The following is a 25111-nucleotide window of genomic DNA, read 5'->3' on the forward strand; positions in this document are numbered from 1 at the left end:
CTGGCCCTTTTATTCCCTAGTGAAGCAAACAAGAAAACAAAAGTAAAGGATCCTGAAGTTTCTGGGGTATGTGGGCATTCCAATAAAATTTCATAGAGTCAAAAATAAACCTTGCATGAAGAAGGTCCAAAAGAAGTTTGGAATTTTACCACCAGCTCTGGTGGCAGCAGCTGTGCCTGCACTGGGGCTGGACAAGACAGAGTTTTTTTTTCCCAGGGCCAACTAAGCAAGGACTAGGAGTCCAACCAGCTTCCTCCAAGAAGAGCTGCACCCAGCGCTTCCCACCAAGAGGACTGGAACGTGGCCACTGCTTTCAGGGATATTGGCATGGGGTCTTTCGTGTTGGCGGCTGCTTTGCTGGTCCCAGTGGATTACGGTGCTGTCCAGGGATGAGATCTCCTGTCATTGCCTTGAGCTCTGCTGAAGTGATTTTTCCTGGCATCTGCCTGTGTGTTGAGTCAAGCCCACCTGCAAATTTAAAGTAGAAAAATGAAGCTAATAATCAAACAAATCCTTTCAAAGTGACTGAAGGGCAGGAAGAAGGAATAATGGCAAAATGAATAACAGAAAAGGGAAGAAAAGTTTGGCTGAGATCTAAAAAAGACATGTGAGATGAGTATTTGCTGTGCCTGGTAGTTAAGCATCTGGCAACCTGCATGGGTTTATTTCCCTGAGTTAGGTACTGATGATCTCTACATAGGGTAGGGCCTTAATGCTCAGAAAAATTAAAGCAGTTAAAAGTAGCTTCTCAGCCCCTGGAAATAAAGTCCTAAAAGTTCTCTGGAGGAGAGAACTGCTCAACCTAAAGTAGTAAAGGGCCAGTATTTCTAACTTGTGATGAGAACAAATTCTATCAGAGCAATTCTCACTCTTTTCTTCATCTACAAATATACTGGACACCCTTATATTGATTAGAACATGCCTGTGGAGAACACTAATTTGGCTTTAACCAAAGCTGTTCCCAAATTACAGGTAAAAAGAAATGCAGAAAGAAATGTTGATCTGCCTCCTGCATTTGTTGTTCCTTAAATGAGGCATGAGCCTGCTTTCAATGAGTAACTTGAGAGACAAAAGGAAGGCTCTTAGCTTAGGTGGGAAATTCCCAGGAATTCAGGAGCAAAATCCTGCCTTTCAGTGAGGTGAAACTATTTTCTGAATTTTTATCCCAAGATAGAGCAACTCATACATTAAAAATCTGTATTGCTTAGGGAATCAAATCACTTGCTACAGCTCCTGTAGTAATTTCCCAAAACAAAACATATTTGTCTTTTCTGTTAAAAAAAATTTAAGATACTCAACACACATGCCATGCTAAGGGAATTCTTGCTTGCAACAACAGTAAGAACATAATGAGATCCAAAATACTCCACGTGGTAACATACAGGAAAACAAAACCTCTGTTCCTCAGATATTTCAATCTTTTGGACAGATAAATAGCTAACACAAATCATTATGCTTTAGCTCACTGATTATCTGCTCAGAGACCTCCTAAACTCCACGCACCAGGAATCCATTTATGCATTGCACCAGCTTTTGCTGTTTCCTTTTTCCCTGTGTTTCAGAATGATCCTATTTATTTTAATTCCTACATGTCTTTTCTAAAAATCATTCTGTGGGAATATTCTGGGGCAGGATGTACCTGCTACTTTGAACCAGAGGTTGAACAGACAATGCCCCATTGCCATTGTCTTGGCATTATCTCACTATCATTACAGAAAAAAAATAGGTTTAGTGCATGTCTAATAATCATTGCTACTGTTAATAATACTATTAACATATTTTTATGTCAGCTATTGTTATTTATACCATCTTAATAAAATCTTAACGTGTAAATTTATAAAGTAAAAATGTATAGTGTTAGACAGCACTCCCTTTCAGCTTAATTTCTCTTGGTTGCTCTTTACCTACAGGAGGAACACAGCCAAAGGATATGGCATTGGCAAAAAAATATTTCTGAGGTGGGAAAATCCTTCCGCATTGGGAGAATTTTTTGCCACAGCTGGCTGTAGTAGAAGACACCTGAACCCAAACAGCTAGGCCATTGAAGGAAGTCTGGTATTTCAAACTTTTTCAGTAGAGTTATGTGTTAGTTTCTGATCTGCAGGATATTTATGGGCTCAAATCTACACACACAAGTTGTTTTCATCACAGGAGTACCACGGGAAGCATGTGCAGGAACGTTTCAACAGAGTCACTTTTTACACTGCCTTGTAGCTTCTCTCATTTTCTGATGAGCCAGATGAGGGTAAGCACCTTCCCATCTTGCTTCTCATGAAAATGATATTCCAAGGCAGTAAGTCTCAACTTCTTTAACCTTTTTTTACTTTTTTTAACTTTTTTATTTTTTAAATTTTTTTTTTATGTGAAAACCTGAAAACCCTTTTTGGGGAAAAAGGGGATCAGGCTGAAACCTGTTAACAGTAACGCTGTTTTTCACAGGACTTTTTGCAGAGTCCTTCTCTCTTCTCCTTCCAGACTGTCTCAGACCATGGGTTGAAAAACACTGCTGTGAAGTTGGTTTCCAAATGACAACATAAAGCAATGAAACAGAAATCCCTCTGGCACTACTGTACTATATTAGAATATAGAATATAGAACTATATAGAATATAGAACTACAGGGAAAAAGGATGTTTCATCTAAGGAAAAGGTAAAGTTGTTTCATAGGGACATAACCTCATATTTTTTCAGAAAGTATATTTGAGTCTTAATCAATTAGGCAATTTAAAAGCCTGTAATGAATTAAAGATATGATTTCTTTGTGGTTGCATAATGGTTGGAAAATCGATTTCTTAGAGACAAGACAGCAAATGCTTAACCTGGGTTACTGTGCTGTGTTCTCTGACAATCTTTAGGTGAGATTGAGTTTTTGAAGCAATTTTACTTTTTGCTGTGCTGTTCTTTAGATGTGAGAATCAAAGTTGTGCAGTCCTAAAGTTACAGGTGTGAAGATCAACTCCTTGTATCCTTCCTTAGCCATATAAACATGCATCAGATTGAGATGCGTTGGTGACCAGTTTTTTATTTTGGTAATTTTGTTAACAGTCTTACAGGAAAAGTGTTGGAGTTTGAAAGTATGCTTTGGGGATTTAGACACTTTCTTCCTTCTGTGGCATTTTATGGGTAATTTGGTGGTATCTTGGAGCATAAAACAATTGCCTGTGGATTTGTTATGAGCTGGCTATATTATTTCCCTTTGCAAATAAAATTAAAGAAATTAAGGACACAAACTGGGAAATTCCCTGTTTGAAGAATGAGTGGTTTTTTTCAGGAATAGCAAACAGACAAAGTAGATAAAAGCTGATATTAGCATTCCTACATTTAGTTCCTGTGACTATAGACATTATAGACATTAACCTGTTTAATATGAATACTGTCTCACAAAATGCTGGTAATAAGAGCTAAACCGTGCTGTATTTCATTTCATTCCCGCTGATAGCATTTATCAGCAAAATCTGGATTTAAAACCCCCCAAAATATGCAATTTAAGCCTCATCATAACTGGACTGCTGAGGAGGAAAGTGAGGGGATTATCTGGAGCCTGGAAGCACAAATATAAGAGTGTATTGTCAGCATGGGCTATAGGCCTTTTAGCAAATGGTAGTGTAAGCTTCAGCTGACAGGCCTTTTCACAACTGACAGATGAAAATATGAAACTTAAATTCTTCATGACAGATAGCTGTGCTGAATGAAGAGGCCAATGGGACAGTGCTGGGCTGGGGGTGAGAGTGACAAATACAGGCCCAGTGTCTACAGCGCTGGATGGCTCTTTGTAACTCACACACAATTCATTCCTCAAGTCTCTCCCATTTTGCCAAGCAAACTGTTATAGCAGACTGGGTTCTTTTCCCTCTCTTTTTCTTTCAGATCAACGTCTTTTTTTAGTAGATGAATGCCAAGTCTTAAAAGACGGGGGTGGAAGATTAAATTTAATGTGCAGGCATGAAAGATGTTTCCTGGATGCTTCTCCATTGGACTTTTCCACCCAATCTAACACACTGCTATTGTAGAAAGCTTATTCAGTGTGCTTAATCCTCAGTGTTGCAGAGCTTTGACAATTTTTTTTTAAAATTGTATTTTGAAATCACTGCTCCTTTCTGTCAGCACCCCACCTCTCCAGCCCTGCCTGCTCATATGGTTGTATTCCCAACTAGGACGCTCCTCGGTGCAGGATGGGATTCCTGGCATGAGATGGAGGTCCTGGGAACAGAGCCCAGCCCAGGCCCTGCCTCCAGATGTGGTTTTGTAGCAGGAAAAGCACAGGCAAAGGTTCTGTGCAGTCAGAGGGGCCCTGTACACCTTTGAGTGCGGAGCCAGCCCCAGTTGTGCTGCCGAACTCTCTCATGGCTCCACCACTGGTGTCTGCAGCACCTGCCTGCAGGGAGGTCACTCCCTGGCCCCAAGAGACTCCTGAGGTACAGCTGCCCCCTGTGGACAGGCAGCTCCTGCAGATGTTGCTACCTCGTCTGCCAACACCAGTTTCCAAGCTAGTCTCCTTCACGCCATGCGCTGTCCAAGACGTGGCCTGTATGGTTGCCAGGCGGTTTCCTGGCAGGACAGCTCCTTGGCTTGGCGTTCTGCAGGGCATCACATCAGATGATGCAAAGGTCTCCTCTGGCCCTAAACTCTATGAAAAAGAAGAAAACACCCAGGCAGGTTTGGTTGGTTTGTTTGTTTCTCCTTTGCAGAGGGAAGTGCCCAGCTATGGAGTCGTTATGGTCTCCCCTGTGTTTTCAACCTTGTTAGTGGGCTATAAAAAGGGGAGATGGGAGCCAAAAATAACAACACACAGTATGGCCTCTGGCCAATCCCAGAGTCATTACCTCCACAGAGTTCCCTCTGAAGTCAATGGACTGTAGGATCCAGTCCTTAGTATTTGTCTTCTTTTATACAATTTGTAATTATCAATACAAAAAAATAGAAAACCCTAAGGTAATATGTTAATTCTTACCAGATGTACTGTATGTATCCTTATATGCTAGAAGCCTGGCAGGACTGCAATGTCACAACAGACATTTACTGAAGTACCTGGGGAAATGTAACAAAAAGTGTTAGTAGAAAATGGTCTTTCAGCTAAATTACCTAATATATTTGCTAATGGTATCTGATTTAAAAGCCATAAAAATACTAAGTTAAAAGCACATTAGAAGATGTGGTATATTTATAAGTGTTTGTCACCTTGGCAACAAAAGAGAAATTCCAAATCTAACACTAGCTTTCATGGGCCAAGACCTTTGAAAATTGATAAATACCTACTCTTTAAAGCAATGATCTTCCCTCAGTGAAGAAATACCCCACTGTAAAAGGAAGTTCTTCATTGCATAACAAGATTTTTGATAGCTTTCAGCTACGGTTTTGCTCTGTCTGCCCACTGTAGTATAATTTAAAGTCTTGACAATGAAAACAATACATTTGTAAATATGGTAAAGCACTGATTTTTTTTTTTTTTTGGTACCCTTTTTATAACTTTGAGCCCTAATTTCCTTTATATAAGCCAGGTTTTTTCTGAGTTCTGACGTGGCCTCGGTCAGTTTGCAGATCTATAGCTCTGATGTGATGGGGGCTCGTTTTTCCTGCCTATGAATAGCTGTGCCACAAGCACTAAACTATGCATGCCTTGATAAATGAAGTACCAGTTTCAGCTCTGCCTTCCTACATAATATATGGTCCCATAAAACTGCACTTTAAGACTAAAAGGAAAGCTATTTGCTCGCTTGTAATGCAAATGCTTCCAGTATATTACCTCTGCATATAACTGAGTATAGATCCTTATTATGTTAATTCTCAAAGCACCACTGGTTTGCCCACTGATCGTGGATGAGGATCATAGGGACAAATCTACACAAAGAATTAACAGTAGCCAAAAAAAAAATTCACACTGTCCTGTGGACCCCTCCAACACTGCAGAGCTCTGTTCTGTGTGATGGCAACAAGTTTCCCTGAGGAACAGGGAGTCAAATTAACCATGAAAAAGAATGTCCCTAAAACTAAGCATTACCCAGCATAATTGCCCTTTACCTGTATCCTCACATCTGACGGAACTGATTAAACAAATTGATCACAAAAACAAAAGCAAAATCTGTTGTATGTGGGTAATCTCTCAGCAGAGGTGAAACCCTATGGATTCAAAGCTCCAAAATGCCTTTAAGGATTAGAGAAGCCTTTAGAGAGCTTTAGGTAGCATTAGATTAGATGCTGCTGAGCATCTCATATCCCTCTTTTTCTTCCTATTTCATAGACGCTTTCATTTTTCTTCTACTGTTGACAATTGGCTAAATTGAATTGACAGCTGAATTGTCCATGATCTCAGGAGACACTGAGCCAAGCTGCGCAGAAACCCTATATTTATTCTTTATTTGAATCAAGTATTTATGGGAGAAAGGAAATTATCAATATGAATTAAAAATCTGGAGAAGTTTCTTCGAAAGGAACTTTTAATTTCAGAGTTTTTTAGGACATATCAGTATTAGTGTATAATTCTTCTGTCCTGAGTCTAAAGTTTGGGGTTTTTTTAAATAGGCAATTTAAAACCATATATTTCTAGTCTGATTTAGATTTCCCTGTGCAAGTGTTCATGCCTAACTAATTTTCATCATAAGCACACCTTGCTTTTGTTAAAATTAATGAGGACTGAGAGTGTTAATCAGATTGGACCTCCAACCTTGCCAGTGTTTCAGTGGACTGAAGACCAAACTCACAGCTCTATCCATCTCTATCCATCCATCCACTTGTGCCCCAACACCTCCTGAGCGAACATCTCCAGTGAACCATAGAACTGACCCTTGTATTAGGGAAATTGCTTTTTAGCAAAATACGTGCAATTTATATGGAGCTGATAAAGCTTCTATTAAGGCACTGGTTAATAGATGTGGTTGGAGCTATTTTTCAAGTATTGATAATAGGGTGGGAAAAGGGTTTCAATTAACAGAGGTTGCAAGAATCATATGGATAGACATGTGCTCTTACACTCAAGTGCACAATTTTCACTGATTGATAAACCTAACACACCACTTGAGACTATATTCTAGTTACATCACTTCACCATTAAATTCTTCATTTACCCCCAAATGAATAGATTGTCATTAAGTAAACTCTATTGAAAAATGGTACATTTCAGTGAAACTTCAATGTAAATTTGTAACATAAAAGAAGATTACAATTTATCCTTTGAAAGTCATTATTTAAAATGTACAATTCAAGTTTTTTATGCAATAAGAGTTTCAGATGTGCTTGTTCACTAAGTTTATGGAAATCTGCAAAAGACTAGCTACCCCATGTATATATGAATACAATATATGTATATAACATATAAAAATATAACACATTTTAATAAATTAATAATATAACATTAATATTAAAAGGTGATTAAATTTTATTATAAGGGTTATCATCCATATTATTTTTATTTTATTTTATTTTACAGAAAATCTGTATTCATAGTTTTTACTTGCTCTTATGTATGCCTCAAATAGATTGGGGTTTTGTTTTGTTTAAAATATATAAGGCAGGTCCTATGATTCTATCTGTAGAACCAGCATTTTTTATGCTAGAAAAAAATTACGATATTACAGGGACGTTCCTGAAAGTCGCTGAAAATGCAAAGTAGATGGAATTGCCTTAAGAAGAGATATAAAATCAGTACTGTTAAAGGATTGTCAAGACTGTGGCACAAATTTTGAGGAACATAGAGATGTCCTGTGAAAACCAAATGTCTAAAACCCACATTGTAATACCTCAAAGAATCAGGAGTTCAGTACACAAAGTTTGGCTGCCTGCAGAACTAAAGACCAATTGCTACTAGATTGTGCTTTTAAGAGGAGATGGCTTTCCATTATACCAAAAAGGCAGCTGTCAGGAGTCCTTGGTGAATATTTGGAGCCCCTTAGGGTCATTAGCAGTATGAAAAGATAGGATGCTTCTTGTCTTGTATAACTTAGGAATTCTTAATCTCTGACAGCAAAGGGGAGATCAGTCAACTTCTTTTACTTTCAGCTTAAAAAAATAATATACATTTTTCCAATTCTCTTTTTAGGTTATGGTTTAAACTCCTATAACTGAAGAGCCAAGCATTTGAATGCATTTGGTTACACTGTGCCAATAAACCATGCATGTGATAACTGGTTGGGATATATAATTCTAAATTTAGTCACATTTTTGGGAACTGAGGAGCCATTGCTTCAGTTGCCTCTCAGATCTACATGTGATTGCTTAAATTTATTTTTCCTCGTGGCTTACATACAGCCTGCATAAACACTGAACATACAATTTCAAACCTTATTGTTTTGCTTTGGTTATACTTCAGACTGCAGCCACCTCAAACCACTTCTGAGGGAAAACACATTGGTAAAAATGGACTTTTATCTCCAGATGAAAAGGCAATGAAATACAAAGAACAAAAGTCTACTTTTTTTAAGCATTGACTTTTTATTCGGCCCATGAATCATCTGCCATTAATGTGCAAGAACCTTTGTGAAGATGGTGCCATAGTCAGGCAGAATGATGCAATGGAGAGGATCTAAAAGTCACAGCATTTCTGAGACTTAGTTTTTTAAACAATTGTTGTCTTAACTTTAAATATATTATCAGTTTCCTCAAAGATTGTAATGCTGACCAGAGTTACATATCTTACTGGTAAGCAAAAACAATTTACTTAAAACATAAATATCTGTTCTGAATGGTTTTAATAAAATATGGGTTACTACAAAGGAATAAAAAATAATATCTAGATTTTCAAGAACATGAAAATAAGATTATAAAACAATCTTCTAGACCTCAAATATCTGACCTGCAGAAAAGCTTAGCATTGCTATCTCTGGGTGTTTCAGATCTTTCAAAATCAGGCCCAGAGCCTGAATAAGAATGTCACCACAAGACATTTTCATGCTATTTGCAGATTTTCTTTACAATACCTCCAGCTTTTGATTGTGCTAAAGGCTTAAAAGCAAATCAGAGAAAAGACTCCCCTATTGTGTATTACAAAAGATACAAGCCAGAAACAGTAAAACTGAGAATACTGTTTCCTATTGCACTCCTTCACATGACAATCAGTTTAGATCTTTTACTTTCTTTCTCTGCCAACCACAAAAACCATGTATTCAAATCTAACTTTTTTGCTGTAATATACTGCTTTAGGTGATCATGCCAATTTTTAATTTACTTTGTATGCTAGAATATTAATGACCACCACTGTACTATCATATTAGCCTTCTTAATTGCATAGTTTGTCTGTACAATAAGCACTGTACAACTAAATATTTTAAGTTATGTGTGTGTATACTATGTTGACAAAGGATTTTATATATATTCTCAATAAAGTCATTGGTTTTGTAGATTCATTTGACATATGCTCACCATTTACTCTAATACTGTTTTTGTAAGAATTCCAGGCATCACTGGTGCTACTGTATTTGCAATGGGGCTAAGAATTATAGTTACAGAAGATTTATGTGCTTTAGAAAGCAGAGTAGGACAATGAGATTTTGTTTTCTAGGGTTTTCTTTAAAATATAATTACAAATAAGTTCCTATCTGACAGAAACAAGAACTATCAGTTTTTCACAGTTTTTTATACAGTGGCCCAGAGATGGCTGGGCCAACTGCTGCACTCATGAGAGCTGCTTGGATGAGCTGAATTAAGATCAGGACTTGCCCAAATTGCTCCTTGTGGCTTTGATTTGACATACTGCATTAACTTCACTTGGTAATCTAAGATAAAAAGAAGACTAAGATAAAAAAGGTCTCAAGAGTGTCTTTGTTTAGAAAGAATTTAATTGATGCCTCTGCACATGGCACAGCGTTTCTTCATTAATTTCTGTGGAAAACCACTAGATGGTTCATCAAAACCTCTATGCTTGCTGAAGAAGACATGACAAGTCAACGGGAGCTCCAAGGAAGAAGGTATCCTCTGTTTTGCAGGATGGATGAGGAGGAGCTTTGGGGCTCTATGGGTTTCTCCATGCCATGGGCACCATGTCTGCTTTTCCAGCTGGGGAGGCCTTGCTGCCCCCCTGCCTGAGCAGCAGCTGGCAGCATGGGGGCTGGGGGGCCCAGTGTGGTGGTCCTGCTCATGCATCGCACTGGCCCTGAACTGCTGGTCCCGGTGCTGCATCTCTGGGAGCTACATCCAGGGCTGCAGGATTAAAACAGGCCTTAGACACCGGACTTTCATTGACTGCGTAAGTCTGTGTGATAAAATACACCCATCTTGTTTTCCTGACATGTTTGCAATGAAGATGAGTCCACAAGCATATGAAGTAAACCAACTACACACCACTTCTTCACAGGCTATGGATGAGCCACAGTGGGGCACAGGAGCAGTAAGAAGTGAGGAGAGCAGAGGGCAAGAAGTGATTTGCAGAGACAGAAACCAAAGTACCTGGACCCCAATTGCCTGTCACCTCACTGAAGGGACTGGGAGGGAAGGAAAGTGGGAAAACAAAGGGAGCTGAGGTGAGAAAGGAGGGAGGAGAGGTGTTTGACTGAAGGAGGACTGAAGAAAGATAAGGAAAGGTAAGGGAAATAATTCCCTGAGTTTGTTCAATTGTATATTTCTTTTTTCCCCTCAGTACACAAATCAGTAATTAAAAGGCTGTATTAATTTGCAATAAATTAAATTAAGTGAAATTCCCTGCATTGAGACTGTGCTGCCTGTGACACTGCAGAACAGCTGAATGACAGCCAGGGCTGGTGACAAGCAGGCCCCAAGGGGCTGGAAGGGCAGTGAGTACACTCTTGCCTGCCAGCACAGCAAAGCCAGCACCAGCAGCACGCTCTGAGTGACACACACTGCTAGTGCCAGCTCCCACCAGATACACTCAAGAAGCTCCTGGGGGAATTGCTGAGCTGTTAAGTGAGCTAAACAGATACATTTAGGGCTAAAAATGCCCTGGAGGAATTTTGCCAGAGAAATGTGGCCAACAAAGATGACTGCTCTTACTTTAACTTGCAAGAGATTATTTCCATCTCCTGACTTTCCATACATAATTATGGGCAAGTCTGCCTAATATAGTCAGAGATGAGATAGGTCCCTTCAAATTACATTTCAGGGCTGATATTTAAACCCAGGTGCTCTGAACCTCCACCTTGAACAGCCCATTTATATCTTTTCCGAACTGAAAGTACAGAGGGGCTGTCTGAGGGAGTCCCCTAAGGTGAGGTTGGCTTCAGGTTCAGTGGCCTGAATCTTGCTCATGAAATAGTCTAGGTATTAGTAAGTCCCACAGCTCACCAGAATTGCTGATGAATAACTCTGCTTGCCTATCTGAACATCAGAAATAATGCTTAATAATTTTTCCCAGTCTACATTTGATTTTATTTGGGTTGAACTTCATCCTGGCCTCACCTTAGACATATAAAGGTAGAAGCATATTTGAGTTGGAAAAAGAGGGCTACTCTGTTCACCTGATTCCTAAAAGTCATACTAACCTATCCAGTGACTATCCCCTGTTGAGGCTACCACAATGCACTATTCTCAGGGCAGCCGTGGCAGAATAAATGAAGTCAGTTGTGCAGTAACATGAAAAAGACACTTGAGCACAAAACACATTTATTTAATAACACAGAGTTATTTAAACGAATGGTAGGAATTCAGTCACTTAAGCATAGGCAACTGATGCTATTTTGGAAACCCTGAAGTATTTTAACCCATCTCCAGTTGCAGTTGGGAAGGGCCAGGGTTTCCCAGATTACATCAGGCCCTGTGTTTTAGGGCATCTAAACTGAACTTAAAAACATTTGTTTAGTGAACTGAATTCTATCCTGACAATGCATGGAGATTCTAGCCATGGTGAGAGGTACCATGATTAATGTGATTAATTACATTGTGGTCACCCCTTTTATGTTCAAAACATCCTTACAATTTTACAAGGATCCACAATAAACATTCTGCTACATGGAATATTCAGTTATCCCAGGGCCACTTGGCTTTGTGAAACCTGGTTCTGGATGTATCTGTACTCTTCCAGGGTGTAGAGTTGAGCGGCCAAAAAACAAGTGGTCAGAAAAAGAAAGGGGAACAGTATTTAGGAAGCTTCCTGCACCCTATACAGAGGAAGAGTCAAAGGAAAATAATGGTGAAAATTTGTAATGATGGACTGAGAGGAGAAGAAAGAGGATACCAGAAATGGTAAACAAAGGCAGGAAATAGCCTGCTGGTGGTGTTAGTTCTTGATTAGGAGCCCGTTAAGTTTTGGCTAGAGGGATAAACCCGAGGAGACATTTTGTCAGCCCCAATGTGGAGAGAAAACAGAAAGACAATAGAACAATTAGACAGAGGAAGAGAGCAGAAGTGAACAAACATATTGCCCCTATTACAATGACACACAGCTAGAGCTTTGCAGCAATACTGCCCAGCTGCCTTTAGACCGAGTGAAAATGAGAAAATAAATCAAACCCTCTTTTGACTGTCAAGGGCAAAGAGAGAACTATTTCTGTTTCAGCCACTGGTAACCCGATAGCTTGCCACAGCATATTTCACATAAGGAAGTCTGTAAAGCAACATCTAAGTGTTCCTTGTGATTAATACTCCTTATGATCTGCAGCCACCTAATCGTATCCTGACCCCAGTGAGGGTCAGCTCTGAGAACGGATGGGCTGTGGGACCAGGGTGGGCTACCAGGAGGTACTGGTGAATGATGGAGAATATGGAGAGAAAAAGAGGACCTCTGCAGACATGAATAAATAAAATAGTGGTAAACCCAAAGCACTGACCTCAGGAATAATGCCATAGGTCCCAGAGCTGTGCATATCTATTGAAAGAAAGAGGGCAATCGATTCCTCACTTCCAGATGCACTGAATGTAGGATATGCTTTTTTTCCTTCAATTTAACCCAAAAAAACCCCCCTACAGTATGAAACACAGCACTATCCAGAGGAACAGAACACTAGCTCTGAAGGGATTCCTGGGATGCATTAATCAGAGCTTGGACTGCCCAACAGGACAGATATTCTGCACTGCACAGTAATTCATGCATTCTGAATGGTAACAATGCTAATAAACTTTTCTGTGGGTTTTCTCCCCCAGGAATTAGGTGCATTCCTAGATATCTAACAGCCTGGACCATAACACAGTCCCTCTCCCAGCCAGATAAGCTTTGCAGGCACCACTGATCTGAGACAGACATGTCTGGGCTGGTGGGCCATTAGATGTAGGTCTCTGCCCAGATTTCATGTGATATTGATCCATGTCTGGATCAAACACACACAATGCCAATTTCCTTTGCAGCACAGGGTTTTTCTGAATAGGCACTGATTTGGAACCATGCAGACCTCCAAACCAACAGTTTACCCAGTATATCTAAAATGCTTAATATGGCTTTGAATTTTTTTTTTAACAGGACACCTTTGACTGCTTATAAGCAAATTAATTCCAATCTGTTCTATTGTCTCTTCCTAATCTTACACATAGAATATGCTTTCAGACATTAAAGCATCCAAATCAAAGAAAATGGGCCCAGACATTGAAGTGACTAATAGTCCACCTAAAAAAAATCTGGAAATCTTTATGAGTGTACTACACACACTTTTTGTTTCACCTTGAAGGGGAAAAAAGGCTTTAATACTAAAAAAAAGTGTTTATTTCCATTTTTCATTTATGCAAATTACATTCTGAATAAATAAATTTACATAATACATGTCCCTGCTAGACAACTTGGAGCAACATTTGCCAAGAGAAAGACAGGCTTTTCTGATACTAATGCATAAAACATGCTGAATAAAAAAATTAAAACAAATCATATTGTGTAAATAGCTGATGTGTAACTCTGGAAAGAATAGAGGTACTGATGAATTACTCAGGATTGTCTTGTTCAATTATTTCTTACATGCTACCAGTTAAGGGTATATTTAAGTAAAGGTTTTAATAGAGACAGTCATATCCCAAACCACTGAAATCCATAATAATTTTCCCCCTTTAATTTCCATGCAACAGGCATGTAGATTTCTCTGCTGAAGCACCCAATACTGTCAGGCTGTTGGTCTTGGAAAACCAATCTATTTAGCATGTAGTTATATGCTGTGCAGAGGCTGCAGCTCCAAGAAGGCAGATCTCTTATACTGTTTTGGAAATGTAGGGAGTGCCTTCCCTACTTTCAACAAAACCTAATCCTTGATCTGTATGTCCTGTGTCCATGTGAAATACAGGCTTGATGACTGTAAAGGTTGCTTCCAGTCTTGGAACTGCCACAGGGGAAGGATCAGACACAAATCACTGACAGTGTGCTCTTTAGAGGTATCCATGGCCTTTCCCCACTGACTGCATAGGGTAGATACTGAAACGCAACTCTTATTCTTTATGGTCCATCCAGAAACCATCAAACTCTGATCGTACTTGGAGCTTGGACACCTTCCTGCACATTTTCCACACTGGAAAACCTGTTCTGGACAGCTGAATCCTTATGGTATTTTCCCTAAAGAATGAAAACTATTCATGCGCCTGGGTCCCCCAGAAGGCTTGAGTACTATAAACGGCATCACCACATTTTTACATGCTGTGATGCTTTGTAGAATTTGAAGATGCCTTTTCTAGGTGCAGAAATGTGAGTTTCTCACATGCTGCCTTGGAGCCAGTGAAGTGTGGGATATACAAAGCCTACAGACTGGAAGCTACATAAGAAGGCCAGGAAGAAACCTTAAGAAAATATAATTTAATCCCATGCCTCTGCTAAGAAATCCCAGCCATAAGATTGGCACTAAAAACAGTGTTTTCTAACAGCTACCTGCAGGAGAATAAGTTCTATTTGCTTAATGTGTAGTCTGGTTGTTAGGAACATACATTTGGGATATGGTTATGTCATACCCATCCACCACCTGCCAGGAGATTCCCCTTGGAAGGCTGTTTGCTGTTGCAGACTGAGTCGTTTACTTGTCAAATCTGCTCCACCATGAGTGAAAATACCTGAGTGTACTTTGGAGGAGTTTGATCCCCAAACAACCAGCAAACAGCCTGTTGGTTGTGACACTCGGCATTCATACCAGGTCAAATCCAGCTTGGACACAGTGGAAATCTGAAGGTATGCCTTGTTCCTGCAAGGTCTAGCAGGCTGGTTTGGAGAATGTTTCACAGCTCAGGTCCTTCAGGCAATAGAGGATGGGTATACCTTGATGAGAGAAACACAACATGGCAGATATCTGTGCCCTTGGAGACCCTCCTAGCAGAGAGTTAAAGGGTTTGGGTAATTACAGTGAGGTCTGCATTCATGCATCCATCCCCTAAAAATGCTGGACAAACTAGTGGAGTTCCAGGCTTACAAAACCTGGGGTATTTGATTTAAACCAATGTAGAGTTCTTATTTTTAAAATCATTATTTTAAAGCAGTCTTACAAGTAAAATAGGTAAAATAAGACCCAGGCTCCTTATTTAATGACAGAACTTCACAAACCACAAATTTAAAAGAACCATCAAAAAGTTTGAGATTTATAATAAAACGAGGAGAATTTGACACAACGGAATTTTGTGTCAACACAAGATTAAGTTTGGCTAACTGGTGATACAGGAATACTCCAGTTCCACAGGTGGGAAATGCATAGGAGGCCTCAAATCCGAGACTTACTCTGGTCAGACTCTACATCAGTAAGACACCGCTTCAGGAGTCCTTGATTTTCCTTGTTTCACTGTGAAGTGGCTGGCCATATTATCTTGGGAAGTACAGATTCTTCTTTTCATGGGTACTCCAGAGCTTCCTAACTAGCATCTTGGCAGAGAAGGAAGAGAAAGAAGGGGTGGAAAGGACTCTTGCATCTTTTCTCTACAGGAGATACATAGGGAAACTGTGAAACAAGTTCAGGCTGCTTCCTGCTTCAGGAATACTTGAAGCCACTTGTCCATAGGAGTTTCCAATTTACATTCTTTCTTGGATAATCTAGGTGCAATTGAGTATTTTTTTAATCCCCAGTGTAATCCAGACTTTATAGTTCAGTCCAGACTTTATAGTTCAGTTTTAGGCAAAAACTACAGGGTTTGAATATGAGCCTTAATAGCTGAATGATCATGGATGACTGCAAGCTTTTGGTATGACAGACCCCTATCCACTTTATGACTTTATCTTGTACTCTCTTAGAGCAATATATCTATTATTCCAAAGTGCATGGCTTGCTTAAAATCACAGCTAAATTATAACTGGATTTCACATACCAATTTATTAAACCAGAGTTTTAATAATTTCACAGTCATCACTGTCAGCCAGCCCTTCTGTCACAAAAACCTAAAATGTGTCTGCTTGATCAGACCTTTCACCTGGCAGAAGGGCTCATTTCCCACCTTGCCTTACCTGTGGCTGCATGCCAGAACATGCTTATGCTGCATTGGAACTCAGTGATGCATGAATTCCCACATCAGTATTTTGTTGTGTCCATGACTTTAAATCTAGGACACAGCATAACCCAGCTGTGCAAGTCATTGCCTTGTGAATCAGCTTCTCACAGAGTAAGGGAAAAAAAATCCCAGCTCCTCCACCAAACTGGCAGTATTGTTATAAGGTGATTGCTGGGACAGAAGCCACCGGTGCTGCCATGCACACAAACTTGTTCAGGCTAGTAAGTGCTGAACTTTGCCTTTGTTGAAATCATCAACAGAATCTAGATTTAAGTGAAATGAATACACTTTGGAATAATAAAAAACAGTAGCATTTCTACTTTTCATGTAACAGTCTAAACTCTTAGTGAATAGTTTAGTCAAACTATCTCTCTCAAGCTGTTTGCTTGTTTCTCTGATGTGAAGGACAAGGAATTTAGAAGACAGCAAATTAGTTATAAGTTTTCATGGAATCACAGAATCAATTCGGTTGGATAAAACCTCTGGGATTATGGAGCCCAACCTTTGGCGGAACACCAACTAGACCATGGCACTGAGTGCTACGGCCAGGCTTTCTTTAAACACCTCCATAGCTGTTTTAGTATTTAAAGACAACTCATTCCGACGTCTAATCATTCTTTCTGTGAATGAATTCCTCCTAATGCCTGAACCTCCCCTGGCGTTTTGAAACATTTAAAAGCCAGAAGGGGAAAAAAACCTCTAACACCGTGACTTGGAGATTAAGGACCGAAGGCTGGCACTCGATGGGTTTTGCCGGCATACCAAAGCAATAACGATAGGGAACAGCCGCGCTCAGTAGCGGCAGCGGTCTGTGCAGATCGGTCAGGCGGTGCAGGAACGATCCCACTGCTCCCACAGCAGCGCAGGCAGCGCCGCCACTTCCCGCGGCCACCGGAGCCCCGGCCCGCTCCGTGAGGGCCCGGCGGCGGCGGGCGGGGCCGGCAGCAGCAGGGACCGCAGGGCGCAGGCGCGGGCCGGAGCTGGGCCCGGCAGCGGCGCAGGCGCGGCGGTGGCCGCGGGATCCCAGCAGGCGCGAGGGCGGTGGGACGCGGTGCGGGCCCAGCATGTCGGAGAAGAAGCAGCCGGTGGACCTAGGACTCCTGGAGGAGGACGACGAGTTTGAGGAGTTCCCGGCTGAAGGTGCCGGGCGGGGGCGGCACGGGACGGGACGCCAGGGCACGACAGGCCGCGGCCTGCAGGCGGGACCGCCGCGGCCTGGGCCGGCCGGGGCGGGCGGGACGCGGCGGGCGGGAGCGGCGGCGGGACTGGGGCGCCCTGAGCGCCGGCCCTGCCCGCGGGGCCCCGCGGCTCCCCGCGACACCGCTGTGCTGCCGCTCCGCAGGGCCCGGCTGAGACCCGCGGATGCTTCCCCGGTGTCCCGCGGGTCCCTGCCCAGCCCCCGCCCGGGCAGGGGCGGCAGCGCCGTCAGAGCCGCGATCGAGCACGGTCGTGGTGCCCGTGGCCGGCTCTGTGCCGGTGTCACGGCGCTGAGCACATCGCGCTGGAAGTGCTGTGTCATTGTGCGAGAGGGCTGGGAACAAGTGCGGGAGAAATGTACTGCTTTTTGGCACTGGAGATGAGAATCGGAAGGAAGAGGAGGGATGTGGGCTGGAAACTGAGCGTAAGGTGGAAAAATGTGTGAAAATGAAATGCTGTGCTCTGTAGTTACTCCAGGTCTCTTTACCTATTGAAGCACTGATACGTGTCTGCTGGTTTGCTTTTCGTAGGTACAGATATACTTAATAAGGAAGTTAAATTCAGTAAAATAGCTGTGTCCCTTAGCAGACATAGACTTGGAAACATCCCTATTAGGGCATATGTGCTTTTTATGTCCTTAATTCTGGGATTATCTCAAGTTGTGAATTATGGGAAATCATATATATCATGATGAATATAACGTCAGGACTTTTTTTTCTCTAACGTCTTTATTACATGCGGTTTTTCTGTGGCCTTACAAGCCTTAGGTGTTCTGAACTCTTTGGTACTGCTAATATTAATATTTTTGCATGTACTTATAGAGAAAGTTCATGACACAGGATATTAGCTAAAGTAAACTTACAAGATCGTACTTTCTTTTTCATAAGTGTTTCCTAAACAGGAAAAAAGAGTTTATCTTATTTAATGTCAATTAAGTATTCACAGTGGGGGAAGTCTCTGAAGCTTCTAGACATTGGATTGGGCAGAGTCTTGACTTGCTGTTCAAGAAGGTGAAATCAGTTTTGCTTGACTCTAGCAATAATGCTAAAGCAAAGTACTGTGCAGGCTTTCTGGGTGGACCAGAGAGACCTAATAAAAATTACCATCATTTGGCTTCTAAGTGTTCTTTCTTACAGAAAATAAGAACCTCTGTAGGGGTCCATATGAATCCTCAAGTGAGGTCATAGCTTTGAGATGTTGAGTGTTCAGGCCACTTCGTCTGTTATCTCGAGTATTAAGGAAAGAACTGTGATAACTGGGCTCAAACCCACTCCATTGTTGTTCTTTCAAATTAAAACACCACTTTCTAGTAATAGAATAACTTTGTGTTCCATTACTGAGTTTTTATCCAAAGGAAATTAGATCATGCAAATCTATGTTTAGGGGTGAAAACATGGACTTTTGGGGTTTATTCCAACCTAAAAATTTACTTAATTTATGAAATCAAGTTATGTATCAAAACCAGATGTGCCAAATTTTTATAGGGTAATTTAAACTATAGCATAAGTATACTACAGTAGATGAAAATAGGTGTAAATGAGTCACGTAAGAATCTTTTGTACAGTGCATTTCAGAATATAAAAATGTAATGTGTAAAGTGATAGAGCAGGGGTTAAAAAAATCCCTAAAATCCTAAGAATTGTTTTTTGTTTCTGAAGTGAAAAATTAAAGAATCAGTGGTCAGCATATAAAAATATATTTTTAAGGAGCTCAGCCATGACAAGGTTGTGGTTTTGTTGTATATTAGTAATACTTAATGGCAGTGGACTCTCAAGTGATCTTAATACTTTCAATCCCAGATAATGCTCTACCTTTTTCACTTTTGTTTAGTCACAGGCATATAATGTAGCACAGAGTAATAACTATTATACAATTGGAGGCTAATAGTTTCAATATCCAGATGCTGCAGAATCTTGTCCTACAGAGATGAGAATGTAATTTAGGCTTTACTTTCACCCTCCTCCCCACCCCAGCAAGGAAGATTACATGGGCCTTTCTGACTCCTCTTTACTCACTGTGATTTAGAGCATCATTTTGCAGTCTGCCCTGCTGATCCTCTATGACTGAAGCTGCTGTTTGTTGTGCTGGATATGAGTTACTGGGAGATTTTTTTCAAGTTTGTAGTTCTGTCTGAGCTACTTGTGTGCTTGTAGATAAAAACGTTTGTATTAATTTTAAGTTGTTTGAGCTTTGTTTTTTTCTCTCTTTGAAATTCAGATAATCAATAAAATTTGATGAAAAAAATCAATGGAATATAAATTGACAAAATTTTGTTTTGATGAAAAATCAATGGCATATAAATTGGCAAGGGCAAAGCTTATTGCAGGTAGTTCTAAAGGATAAGCTCTTCCCTTTGAGCAACTAGCAATACAACTAAATCCAAATAATGCATTTTATATACAGCGTTTTTTCTTCACCTTTTTTTCCCAGTTCTTTTCTTTTGCTCTCACAGCACAATTTCTATGCTACTTTGTCTTTTCCCATGATAAAATTTGAGTAGGGAAATTTAATTGTAATGCCTTCCACACGTGTGTCTTTAATCAGTGACAAATGCATTTTCCTGTCCTGGTGAATCTCAAATATTAATTTTGTTGCCTGTCAGTGTTAGAAAAAGGAGGAGAAAATGCAAAGACCAGGCTTCATTCTTAGTAAGCTAGCTGTTCACAGTGAATTAGTTTTTGCTGTTTTACCCCACTAAATTTCTCCCCTGCTTTCCCCATATCTCCATTAGTGTTTTATGTTACTTTAGGCCTTAGTCTGCAAAGCTTTCTGTGCATGGGCAGCAGATGGCTTACTAAAATGGAAGAGAAAGAACAGTGTTATCTCTTTAAATACATTGATAGACTTTGAGAAATAAAAAGTTCCAAGTGTCAAAATTAGGGGGCACTTTTTTTTTTAACATTTAAAAAACTGTCTTTCAGTAGGAATAAACTAAGAAACTGAAAAAAAAAATCAAGTAAGCCAACTTCTGTTTTCATAGTGATTCTGAACCTTTCATTTTCATTATTTTTCTAAACTATTTTGTTTTATTTTATTTTTTTAATAATGAATCACGAAGTGTGTGATCAGTAATTTGTCAAGGGTGATGTGCCAGATTACTTTATTATAGGAAAAATATAAATAAGGTTAGTAAATGTGTTATGTAGACATAAAGTTTTTCCCTACAAAGGCAAGACAGCTTCTGCTGTCTTGGGAACCCAGAAATAGCTGATTAGAGGTATCAAGTGATGTTTGCAGATGCTTGTCTCAATTTGCCTTTGCTTCTGCATTACAGATAGTTTTTGTCATTTGTCCATTGACTGTCTGCATCTGATGTGAGGGAACAGAGAATGTGTCTGTTTTGGCAAAAGCATCTGATACATATTTACTTTTTTAATCTGAAAAAGGTGTTTAAATACAAATCTGTAAGGATGATGCTACAGATTATCCATAAGTATGCAAAATATCTCTTAGGAAGTTTTAATCTCACAAGCCATGATGTGTGTGTAATGATGTTTTTCACCAAGTTTCATTTTTGTTGTAATTACAGAAACTCTGAGATGTGTTTTAGATCTTTTTGTCTCATAAACACTTGAATGTGATCCAGACTTTTCTGGTAAATTTACCAGAAGTCTGCCTTTCCCTGAGGCTGAGCTAATTGGTCAGCAAGATGTGGTACCAAAGCAGCACAGCATACAGCACAGCATTTAGATCTGGTTTTCTGTCTTTAGATTGGACTGGTTTAGATGAAGATGAAGATGCACATGTCTGGGAAGACAATTGGGATGATGACAATGTAGAAGATGATTTCTCCAATCAGTTAAGGTAATTTTATTTAAATTTACTGTTCTAGACAACAGGTAAAATACTTAAAAGGGAGTTGATTAGTTAATGGCTTAAAGTTTGAAATCTGCTTACTTTAAAAAAAATAAACATCTGAAACAGAAATAAATGAAAGCTCTGCTTTTTGCTTTTCTCTTTAAAGCCTTTTAGAACTAGGGATTACAAGACTCTGAAGTACTGATCAGCATTTCATCTTTTAATAATTATGCTGAAATATGCCTTAGGACATTGTGGTGACAGAATTTTGCTCTGTTACACAAACAACGCAAAGATCAAAGAAAGCTGAGATACAGTTGACACTTTGTCAATTTAACATGAATGGATCCTCTTCTAATGACTTTTCTACATGTGTGTGAAAGTTTGGAATTGTACTGCCAAGATTAATGGCAAGGCATCCAAGATTATCCCTTTGTGCTATGTGGTGTGCAAAGTATGTTACAGTTTTATGTCTGTACTTTAAAACAGCACTGCTGTTTGTCCAAATGGGCAAATTTTCTGGAGATTAGTCATCTGTATGGAAGTTAAGGTTCTTTCCTATGTGATCCACATACTGTTTATGAGCAACAACAGCAAAGTAATTGTTAATTACATGCTTTAAAAAAAGTGATAGCAATTTGTGTACCTCTAAACCAGTTGCTTAATCCTCTTTGTCACTTGCAGTTTCAGTAATCCTTTACTGACGCATAATTGTAACTTAAATTGTTTCAAGCATTCAGAACAAAGCCAGATTTTATAATTAATCCCTCAGTATGTGGCATGAAGAGCAAAATGTCTGTAATATGCCTGCTTAAACAGTTCCTGGGTTGATCTCCCTTGTACTCCAGGGAAAGAAATTAGTTTTGTATCTTCTGCATAAAAAATCGTTGGTATAGTTATTTCATGGTTATTTCATGGTTGAAAGGCAGTTAAATGGTAGTATTGGAAATCATGTAGTGAAACAGACTTTCAAGAAGTACTGTAATTCTTGATAGACATAGTTGATCTATATCAAACTTTCTGTAACTGGCCTCAGTCACAGACTGCAGTATTGCTGACCATATAGTGGTTTGCAGTGTTGCTTGGTTGTAGCATATTTCTTATATCTCTAGAAGGCAAATGCTGCAGTCCTCCACTTTGAAAGTCCTACTACTAAATGTGCAAACTAACCCAAAATATTTTTAGAGATCTGTACTTCTGCATCTAGATACACATATGTTAAGACTAGGGGATAAAACAGGATGCATCCTGGCTGGTGTCTTCAGAGGCAGGTGATAAAAAAAGTGATGGCAGGGCAGGAGTGATAACAATTGTAGTTCCTGACTTGCTGTCCTGGCCACAACTGAGGACAACAGAGCAATTGTTTCCCTCAGAATTGTTCACTACAAGGTGTATTGTACCAAGACATAAATAAAAATTTCACACTGCACTATTCTAAAAGCAGAAAAAAAAAAAAAAGCTTACAATTGTTTTGGAAGTACATGCATTTAAGTCAAATACAATAGTGAACTTGCTTGAGTTAAGGAAATCTTGAGAATAATGCATAAGATTCTTGAGAATATAATGTATAAGATAATATTCTGGTTTTTCTAATGAGTTTGGAGATGTTGTAGGTGCATAGGTGCTGCTTTGTGCCATATGGTGGGTCAGAGGGCAATAACTGGTTAAAAGAGATATTTGAATTTTTCACTGAGAAGTCACTTATAGTGATCTAAGATAAGATAAAAAACTGGAGTTCAAGAACTAGAGCAAGTAAGGTTATGGTTGTTGGTATGACTCAAAAAGCAGTATGATATTGCTGTTTAAAATGGTTGTATATTGTTTAGTATATATTTTTTTAAAAAATCAAACATCTAACACTATTGTATGTGTTTCAATACATCTGTCTCTTTTCTATACAGAGCTGAATTAGAAAAACATGGATACAAGATGGAAACATCATAGTTTTTGCAGAAAATGGAGTGGTTTAACACTGAACTGTGGATAGACTTTATTAAGAAAAGAAGATGGAAAGTGAGAAGACACACTTAGTTCATTATCTGCTTGGATTTATTATTGTTTTGTATAAAAAATAAAGTTTTTAATCTTAGCCTAGTCATACATTCAGCCTCTACTCATCTGGTACCTTGTAGTTTGGTTCTGAAATGACTTGTGTGGTGGAATTCATGGACCTGCCTGGAATGCCTCTAATGGTCTGTCGGTGGCTGATGCTCTTGCACCTGTCCTGGGGAGCTAAACAGGTGTAACTAGAATGAAGACTAGTGAATGTTGCTGTCATAGGAAATAAAATACTTGTGTGTTCCAATTAAATTGCAGCAGAGATAGAATGCAGTTTTAGGGAGTGATACAGCTTGTTTTGCCTCTGCATTTTATTTTATAATGACTTGGGATTTTTTTCATAGTCATTTCATGTGAGTGCTGGCTTAATAAAACAGACTTCAAAGTGTCTTGCAACAGCAGAAATCCAGACTCCCAATCTGGTCCTGTCATTTCTCAGGACTGATAAAGAGGAGACTTCTGTGGAGGTGAAAGTTCTGTTCTTGCACGTATTTAAGCCTGGGAATCTCTGCTGAAATTGCTTCCAATTTGCCAGTTACAACAGTTCATCTGTATCACACAAACATACCTGCTGAGAACGGAAATCAAACTTCCAACTCATTTCTTGGAGGCCAGCAAAGATTTGCCAGAAAGATATCACAGTAGTGACTGGATTCAATTACTCTCTGAACTAGAAAACAGAAAGTGGAAATTACCACCTCTATTACCACTTCCATGAACGCTCCCCAAAGGAGCTGTTAAAGCTGGTGTATGCAAAGACTGAGGGAGATGGCAGGCATGGCTCCAAATTAGTTAGGTTTTTTTAATAAAGGCAACTATAGTTACATACTCATGGAATTTGAGTGAGCTACTTGCTTTTTAGCTGTTCATGTAGAGAAAAAGGGAATTGTTATTTAAATTTAGTTTTCAGAATAAAGGTATAGTTGATGAACATGCAGTTATTTAACCTTGTTAACCAAATAACTGAGTATCTTATGTTATAATGACATTGATTAATGCAAAATGTGAGGAAGTTTCCCCTCCCCCAGATTATTAGGTGGTGCTATTTTAATGGTGGTGGCAAGATTCACTGCGACCCTTACTGCTTTCTGAAGATAGCTATGTAAAGACTGAGAACTTCATTGCCATCTGAATGGTTCTGCAAAACTAAATGTTTTGGGTGGTGTTGGATATTGTCTGTTTACCCAGCTCTTTGCTGCTTGGGGAAAGAAAGAGAAGGCTTTTCAAGTAGGCTTGCCCTAGTTATTTAAATTGTTCCCATTGAGATGTGTGGCTCATGCAGCCCAGTTGAATAGAATACAAGTCCTGGAGTTCATATTTTGAAACATAACAAATGTAAAGTCTGTGTATTGAGTGGCAAATAGCAATACAAACATCCTCAGGTTAGCGTTGGGAGTTAAGGAAAAAAGTATGTTGAATACAGTTCTGGGATTGCTGGTGTTATTAAAACAGCAGTACTGGGAAGTTGAGTAACACAACTGACCAAAAGAAGATGACAAAGTAATTGTGGAGATGTCTGGTGCAATCTGGATAGAGACAGCTGCTCTCCATTACAGGACTCTGGAAACCTGACTAAAGCAGCCTTGTCCCATTGATTGCAAACAGCAGGAGGAAGCCATGGAGATGGGAAAGCATCTTTGTCTCAAGAATGCTTTGTTTTTGCTGAGCTTTAGTTGTATTAGTATCTTTCCCTCTTTTTTCACAAAAGCAGAATTGGAAGGGAAGCTTCAGCTGAGGTAGTGGCTCCACAC

At 39.7% G+C, this 25111-nt stretch overlaps 2 long non-coding RNA genes across 3 annotated transcripts in view; one reads left to right on the top strand and one right to left on the bottom strand.

The window, feature by feature from the left end:
• The window catches only part of LOC111924245 (uncharacterized), a 62481-nt gene extending 45218 nt beyond the window's left edge, over positions 1–17263 (bottom strand). The window contains exons 1-5 of one of the 2 annotated variants that reach the window (XR_015277902.1): positions 17070–17263; positions 15547–15687; positions 14969–15093; positions 4951–5027; positions 111–468 (exon numbers count right to left, since the gene is read on the bottom strand). This is a non-coding gene — a long non-coding RNA (uncharacterized LOC111924245). The remainder of the gene's footprint in view (positions 1–110; positions 469–4950; positions 5028–14968; positions 15094–15546; positions 15688–17069) is intronic. The other variant, XR_015277903.1, reaches the window with a different exon arrangement.
• Positions 17264–17283: 20 nt separating this feature from the next.
• LOC111924241 (uncharacterized) lies at positions 17284–23402 on the top strand. The gene is made up of 3 exons (XR_015277899.1): positions 17284–17447; positions 21215–21308; positions 23204–23402. It is a non-coding gene; the product is annotated as an uncharacterized LOC111924241 (long non-coding RNA).
• The last annotated feature ends 1709 nt before the right edge of the window (positions 23403–25111 follow it).

The sequence above is a fragment of the Cyanistes caeruleus genome, chromosome 1, assembly GCF_971803275.1.
Source record: "Cyanistes caeruleus chromosome 1, bCyaCae1.hap1.1, whole genome shotgun sequence".
Taxonomy (NCBI): domain Eukaryota; kingdom Metazoa; phylum Chordata; class Aves; order Passeriformes; family Paridae; genus Cyanistes; species Cyanistes caeruleus.